The sequence below is a fragment of the Topomyia yanbarensis genome, chromosome 2 (assembly GCF_030247195.1).
Source record: "Topomyia yanbarensis strain Yona2022 chromosome 2, ASM3024719v1, whole genome shotgun sequence".
NCBI lineage: Eukaryota > Metazoa > Arthropoda > Insecta > Diptera > Culicidae > Topomyia > Topomyia yanbarensis.
The window spans coordinates 328317605-328326590 of record NC_080671.1 but is presented as its reverse complement, the minus strand read 5'-3'; positions in this window follow the sequence as shown (position 1 = coordinate 328326590).

The following is an 8986-nucleotide window of genomic DNA, read 5'->3' as shown; positions in this document are numbered from 1 at the left end:
GATTCCCTAGAACAATTAAAAAAACGACGTACGTATGATTTTTTAGATATAATGATTTTGCACGAAATGGCAAAAAAGTCCTACGTACGTCACTGAAGAAAGAAACTTTGAATACATTGTGTAAATTTTGGGATTATAGAAAATCATTTGTTCGAATGATATTTTCGGCTACCTCGAAAAATGCACTTAATGTTTTCAGTACACTCAGTAATGCTAACGATTTTCACTAAAAAATTAGATATTGAGAGCTTTTTTGTTAGAGGAAACTGTACCACTGCGACCACTATTCAGGTTATTTTTTGTGGCTGCCGCTGTTTGCTCTACGTGGTGCAAATTGCCAGAATCCAATGTAGTTGGAAGCCAGTTATATGTTAGTCCACATGTGCCTTCCAAATGTAGCTGAAGAAATTTTTTATCCAGCTCTATCATTATTTCATTTTTTTATGTTTTGCGACTTAGTCCGGTCTGACTTAACACCGACCATTTCATACTCGGGGCAAACTGGGACGACTTTTTATATATCATCGTATATGCTGCTATAAACAGAGTTTTATAACGATCCGTAGAACCAGATTAATTGCATAACTGCTGCAGGTATGACGGGATTTGTACAGCCACATTGTTTTCGGTTTATTTTAAGTTCCGCTAATGTTCATTTTACTTATTTCGCAGATCAACTAGTAAATTGCTCCATAAAAAGTAATGTCCTGGTACTACATTCGTTGTCGGCTATTATCATACGTGGCAATTGCAGGCTTACTGCGAAAACTCAGAACTAAGACTTGATGAAGGTTAACTAAGAAACCTGCTTGGTGAAGGCTTGGACATATTATTTATAGGGCATTCGCCTTAACTCTCTAATGCTGACATTTCACGCACAAAATTTTAATGCCCTTCTGCTGGTTCTTAACTGTAGATTGATTTCAACTTACAGTAAGTCCAAAAACTTTTTATTTTCCGATTTGGCCCTTAATTTACTTTATTTACACATGCTATACTTTAAAGTGGCCTATTTCTAAAACTATTCTAAAAGTAGACGAATGCATTTGGTCCCACTATACATATGTGCAAAGATATATTCAATAATCAGGGTCGGTGGGTAATGTGGGTAGTAAAGCTAGTACTATCCACTTGAAAATAATTGAGTTGAAACATTGGAACAAGCCTAACATTTGAATTTTGTTACGCTTGTGTCTCGGGCGCACGTTTGAAATTTTCGAGGTATGACAGAGACCAAAGTATGATTGTTTGCACAAACGCATCGCAAGTGATTTCTGTGAATGTAATGCAAGGGTATGTAGAGGTGGATGGGGTAAAATACATCCCTAAGAAAATTTAATCATAATAAGAGACCATCAATTGGGAGAATGTAATCAATGATATCATTTAGACAACATTTTATTCTGAAATCACAATCGCTTAGCAAAATTTTCAGAAGCATGAAAAATATTCAATTTTTCAAAATCATTATAAATTACTCTTTGAAAAATAGGCGGGGTAAAACGGACCTGTGCATTAGCCTGGCCTAAAATACCTCAATTCTCGAAATCAAAACCTTGCACCTGAATATGATAGTTTGGGTGGCTAATAAGCTTCCCTGAAAATTTCAGCTCATTCGGTACACTGGAAGTGGTTCCGCAAATGGCTCAAAGTTTCTATGGGAAAAATTGACCAAATGTATGGAGAAACGCATCAGATTCACATTTTGAGATCTAGGTGGCGCTGGAATCGATCAATGTTTTTCGTGAGAAAAATGAAGAATCCTCACGTAACAACAAATCGACTCGTGAAGACTGCAAGTCAATCTAAGAAGAACTGACAAAGTTATAAGCGCGCAAAGTTGAAGGTGTCATGAGTTGTAGTTGGGGTGGCTCTGTCGAAAATGAAAAAAGCGGCTTATGTTGATTTGCGTGAGGTAACTACATCAATTTCGACTTTTAATAACACAAAATGCTGACGATTTGGAAGTATAGAATCTTCGGCAAACTGGATCAGAATGTCAAGGGCTTTCCGGTGAAGAACAGACCAATGCAAAATTATCCCACCAAAATTATCGCTAGGGAGTATTCAAATGATCTATAGTTAACTTATATATTGGGTCATATCTGATGATCGCATACACTTAGTGGGGTGGACGCTTCGATAAAGTAAATCATAAGATTCAGGGCTTTCCGACGGAGCATATTTTAATTTAGAATTTTTCCACTGGATGGCGCTAGAGTGCCTGATAATTTCCTATACATTTGATATTGGGTCATATATCGTGAGTGAATACACCTGACGGAATAAATTGGAAGAGCCATTAAAAATCCAAAACTTCAACAAATTTGTTTATTATTAAAAAAAATCTTTTGCGTCGCTTCCTCAAACAACAGGGAATTTCCGACATTAATATTTCTTAAATAAGTAATTCCGTGCTCAAGCACATATCATCGCGAGCTGTCGATAATGACGAAAGAGTGTTAAACTATGAAAAATTCTTAATTCGCAATTATCACCCTAGCATTTGAATAAAGTCTTCGACAAAGTAGACCATATAAAATCAAGGGCTTTCCAACGGAGAAAGTTTTATTTGTAATTCTTCCCCTGTGACGCTAAGGCATATAAAATTGTCCTATTCTGTTTTATTAAGTTACGTTACGTAACCTTAAACACTTGAAGGCGCGAAGTCTTCCGATCATAACGACAAGAATAAAATAATACAACAGAATTAGATTCTAGAAGGGGCATATCCGTAGCAATAACGAAACGCCACCCAGTGGAAAAATTCTAAATTAAAATATGCTTCGTTGGAAAGCCCTGAATCTTATCATTTACTTTATCGAAGCGTCCACCCCACTAGGTGTATGCGATCATCAGATATGACCCAATATATAAGTTAACTACAGATCATTTGCATACTCCCTAGCGCCACCTGGTGGGATAATTCTGCATTGGCCTGTTCTTCACCGGAAAGCCCTTGACATTCTGATCCAGTTTGCCGAAGATTCTACACTTCCAAATGGTCAGCATTTTGTGTTAATAAATGTCGAAATTGATGTAGTTACCTCACGCAAATCATCATAAGCCGCTTTTTTCATTTTCGACAGAGCCACCCCAACTACAACTCATGACACCTTCAACTTTGCGCGCTTATAACTTTGTCAGTCAGTCTTCACGAGTTGATTTATTGTTACGTGAGGATTCTTCATTTTTCTCACGAAAAACATTGATCGATTCCAGCGCCACCTAGATCTGAAAATGTGAATCTGATGCGTTTCTCCATACATTTGGTCAATTTTTCCTATACAAACTTTGAGCCATTTGCGGAACCACTTCCAGTGTACCGAACGAGCTGAAATTTTCAGGGAAGCTTATAACCCACCCAAACTATCATATTCAGGAGCAAGGTTTGAAATTCCGCACTTTGCATTTTTTTTCATACAACTTTGGGCCACTCTACTGTGCATGGATAAATTGCACCACAACAACGGGGCATAAGGCGTCACAACAAATATCGCAATAGCAATTTTAATTCAACAATGCAGAAGATAGTAGTAAAATTGCAGCATTCGAATTAACAGCCTAAGTGTATTCTACTTCAGTTCGGTTGTGTCTCTGACATTACCTACCCATCGTTTTTTTGTATTTTTGTATTTTTATAGTACGTTCTTTCTTTTTCTTCTAAAAGTGTTTACTTCTGTTTACTTTTCGAGACATTCCTTAAGATCAATTATTGAAAGTACAAATTGAGCTAAAGATGGCCAATGTTTACACCCTACAATTTCACCATGTTAGACATAGCGTGCTGATTATGTTCCAGACCATCAATCAAGCAGAAGTGTTTGTTTCGCGAAACGAAATATATCCGCTCACTGTTAAAATAAAAATTCTGAATCCCTCCGGGGGTTGGAAGTGTTACTCCTGCTATTGTAGTACATGCAGATGGTGCAGTGGGTACATTATCGAAAGTTATTTTTTTCTTTTGCTATGTCAATAAAGAAGGGAAGAGTTATTTTTAAAAAAAACACGGCTCTATGTTAACATTGCTGACAGTTATTAAGATGCTTCTGAGCTAGCTCTACTTTGGCATACTATTTCGCCTTTCCGACACGAAGTGTGCCTTAACGATCTCTGTAGAACTGTCAAGCCGTAAAGAATAGGTTCTGAATGCGAATATAGAACATATCTAAAACCATTAAATAATGCTTCGTGGTCTCTTGGGTATATTCCTTACCCCTAACCTTACCACTTCCCCAATCCTTCACATCAGGCAAATCATGAAAAGACGATTCATGGCAAGGCACAAATCTCCAATCAACATTGGGAACGTACAATTTGAGCTGGACGCTACTGATTTCTGAGTACGCACAAATTGAAAAACTCGTAGCTATGGAAATTTCACCTGATTTGGATACCACGGAATAAAAAGCTGTCGAAACTCACCTGTCTGGCACGCTATCTGCGGATGTGGCAATATGAGTCAACCGGAGACCAATAGAAACCATGGACTCTCGAGTTCCTCATGGCTGAAGAGGTACTAACTCATACTGATCTAGAGGGCTTAGATTTAAAAGGGCCCGGCAGTAATATAAGCCTTGGGGCCCGACGCGGCTCTCGACGGTCCTGACAAACCCGTTATCCAATGTGGTTATGTTGCAAAACGATTTGATTGGTGGAAATTGTGGGTGATATTGTATTTTCGAGCATACCAAGTAGATTTTCTAAATTTTAAATAGTTTGCGTTATTTAGGGTAATTTGCAATCTATTTTCCGAATGATTTTATTTTTCGATAGCGCGTGAAAAGAGCTTTCAGTATCCGTTATTAAATTTATTTTTTAAATGGTTTTTATAAAATATGCGGTTGGGGTAAGTTGGCGGTGCCGCTCGCGTGGCAAGTTGGCGGTAATACGTGCAACAATAGTCATCAAAAATTTTTATTTCTGGAATTCACACCAAAGTAAGAAAATCTCTTTCTTGTGTATCTCGTCAATGCAGGTACTTCGGCCAATCGCCTGAAGAATTTCGAAAATTTGCTTTTGAATATGAATTACGCGTCAAAGCCAATATTCCGGGGTATTGAGAATGAAATATAATAGCGAATGTCGGTCAATATACAATTTTCTTGAAAAGGCATTCAGCACTAGAGCTTCCATTCCGGGGATTTATTTCCCGGGAATCCCGGGATTTTTGGATTTCCCGGGATTCCCGATTCCCGGGAAATCGTGTTTTCTCATTCCCGGGATTCGGGAATCCCGGGAAAAAAGATTTTTAATTTATTCCAAAAGACTTAGGTTCTGCGAATGAAATTCTGTAGTAAATATCTTTATCGGTAAACATTTGGAGTGAGCAGTGAATGCAGATTGTGCTTTTCCAACTGATTTGCAGATCAATGGACTATATATCTTTAGGCTCACTGATATGTTTCGTGATTTTTTTAGGTATATAGTCCAAGCCATATTCAAAACACTGCTAAAGAATGTTGATTTTTTCATTCAAAAATGGATTACTTTGCCGACCGTTGTACCGAAACATTTCCTTACAGTAGCGTTAGTGATGCGCACGATATCTCTGCAACCGATGAGCAGATTGATCAGATTTTTTAACAGTTCTTTTTATAGTTGATTTTAATAGTTAGATCTTGAGTGAATCGCCTTGCAATCAAATTAGTAATGGAAATTGCGTTCTTTCTTAAAAAATCGGTGTGTTTGTTTGAAAACTTGGGATGGTTTGTAGTGATATCATGCTTAACGCAAACGCTATTTAAAATAAGGAATGTTTCTAGAACGTCTGCAACAATATTCGTCTTTTTTGTTATACCGTAACTGTAATATCTGTAAATTTTTGGATGTATGAAATGAAATACATAACGTTGTATCTATCCAATATCATGTGCATCCAAACTCTTTGAATGTCGCTTTCAAGGATACAGGCAAGATTTTTGAAGGGATACGATCAAGCAATCCAGATACTTGCCCGTAATAGGAAATCGATGGTAGGCTCGCATCGATCGCTGCACAGTTCGTCCATTATCTGCTTGATTTTGATTCACACTTAATTCGAAATGATGCTGATTCTACTGTGACGGAAATGGATTCTATATATAAACTTTCCTCTTTTGATCGGAAGTAACTGCACACTACCCTGAAGCAGCTCAATCATTTCATTCAAAATTACCAATGAAGGTGCTTTGCATTAAATTGATCACATTCCATCGTATCAGAACAACGAATTCCAATTTTGGACAGTAACTCCAGAAGCTGCGTTTATTATATCGTCCTAATCGTAATCGTAATTACCAAAATTTCGGTTATACATATAGCCAAGAAAAAGTTTTAGTTGCATAAACTTATTGACGAGTTATCAAATGATTGAATGATGTGTAAGCCACCAAAATGCCATCTTCCGACAACTACTTTAGGACAGATATACATGCAATCAAACGAGTTTGAAAACTTAATTAATTCTTTTGTTTTCAAGAAAATCATTACCCTTTTTATTTTTCTTCTATATTCCCGGGATCCCGGGATTTCCCGGGAAATTTATTATTTATTTCCCGAATCCCGGGAAGCTGAAAACCGTCGGGAAATGGAAGCTCTATTCAGCACGTTCCAAAAAGACCCATGCAGTATTACTACCGTATAACTACCGTGGAATTGCCATTATGTCATGTATGCCTAAACTCTTTGAAGCAATCGTTAACGAAAAACTATTCAATCAAATCAAAAACAGAATTACTAACATGCAGCATGGGTTCTTCAAAGGACGTTCAACTAATACAAATTTACTAGAATTCGTTAACTACTCATTGATTGCAATGGAGAATGGAAACTACACTGAAGCTCTTTACACGGACTTTAGCAAGGCATTTGATCGTATCGACATACCCTTGCTATTATTCAAACTGAAAAAAATAGGAATTGAATCAGGTCTTCTCAAATGGCTCGAATCATATTTAACTAACCGTCAACAAATAGTTAGATTTAAAGGGAAGAAATCGAATCCCATTCAAGTCACATCAGGAGTTCCTCAAGGCTCCCATCTAGGCCCTCTTTTGTTCATTTTATTCGTAAACGACATATCATACATTCTCAAAAACATAAAAGTTCTTATCTATGCCGACGACATGAAGCTCTTTTTAGAAATTAGGAACGAACAAGACATAAAGATATTACAGGAAGAAATACATATGTTTTACCTCTGGTGTAACAAAAGCCTTCTGCAACTAAACGTAAAAAAATGTAATGCAATAACTTTTAGTAGGAAACGAAATACACCTGACATTTCAATCACTCTAGGAAATCAAGTGGTACAAAAGTGCGAAAGAGTTAAAGATTTGGGAGTCATTCTAGATTCAAAATTAACATTCATTGACCATTACAACACAATCATCAATAGAGCAAATAACATGCTTGGATTTATAAACCGTTTTAGTTACAATTTTAATGATCCATATACAATTAAAACATTATACATCTCGTATGTAAGGTCAATACTGGAATATTGTAGCATAGTTTGGTCACCTTTCTCAATCACACATGAAGAAAGAATAGAATCAGTACAAAGGCAATTTTTATTGTTTGCACTTCGCAAAATAGGTTGGACACGATTTCCTCTCCCATCTTATAAAGCTCGCTGTATGCTCATTAACATCCAAACACTAAAAGAGCGCCGAGAATATGCAATGGTTTCATTTCTAAACGATATAATTTCGTGTCGTATTGATTCAGTCGAACTTCTATCTAAACTTAATTTTTATATACCTTCCCGGCAGTTACGAATCCGAAATACATTTATAACAAACAATTATCGTACAAATTATGCCAAGTTTGGACCATTAAATCAGATGATGGCACTGCGAAGCTATTGACTTAACAATGACAAAAAGCAAATTAAAAAAATATTTCAATTCTATTCGCTTATAAAGAACATCCTAAAGTAGTGCTATGTAAACCAGATAGTGTTTAGTTTAGTTATTAGTATTTTATGTTTTAAGTGTATACTATATTTTATCGTTGTAACAAAACGGTCTACTCTTGTTTGACGACAATAAATAAATAAATATTGGATTCTCCATTTGATTGCTTATGTTTTGGCGTATCTATACATACCGCCAACTTACCCCGGGGCCGGGGTAAGTTGCCGGGTTTTCCGCGTCACATATTTTTGTTTCTAAAAATCGCGACAATGCATCAAACTTTTTAATAAAATTCAGAGATGTTGCCAACAGTCTGCCCTTCCATGCCACGTGTTCTATTTTGCGAAATCTTCCTGCATCAAAGCGGTAAAAAATGAAAACTGAAAACACCGCCAACTAGCCCCGGTCTCCCCTAATTTAATAATTTTATAATTTCAGGCTCGGAACGGGTTCGGGTTTTTAAATTTTCAAGCTGCCAGGTTCGGGGTCGGGTTCGGGATCGAAAAAATTGAAACCCGACCATCTCTATTCCTTAACTTTCGCTAGATAAAACTGCAACACTTGATTTTGACTAGGTAGAATTTCAGGTAGTTGGGTGGATTAATATACTTGTAGACGATCCGCTTTATTATCACGGTACTACTGTAGCACCTCCAGGCTGTGTGGGCAACTTGCCAAGTCTACGCAGAACTTCATTGGGCCTTTACGAGCCTCAATGATAGATCGTGGAGTCAATCGTTTTCTTGGCGATGAAAAGCTTGGTTTTTAGTCTATGCCAGATTATCAGTTTCTGCGAAAAATTTATAGACGAAAACAAGCTTGAATTTGCTGGAAACTGAATGCTGTAGTTAGATAAAACCTTTATTCAGAGCCTGCATAAACGAGTTTGTGGCATGGATGTGCGCAGAATTAGTTTTATATTCTCGTCTTCCATCTAGCACAACATTTTACTGATCGTATGAAGACGAAACTTTCACCACTGAAACACGTGTATTTCCCAAACAAATCTGTCCATTAAATGTGCTGCTACAGAATTAATAAAGTGCCCGCAATATAAGTCCAACGGACTTTTATATTTGTTAAATAGC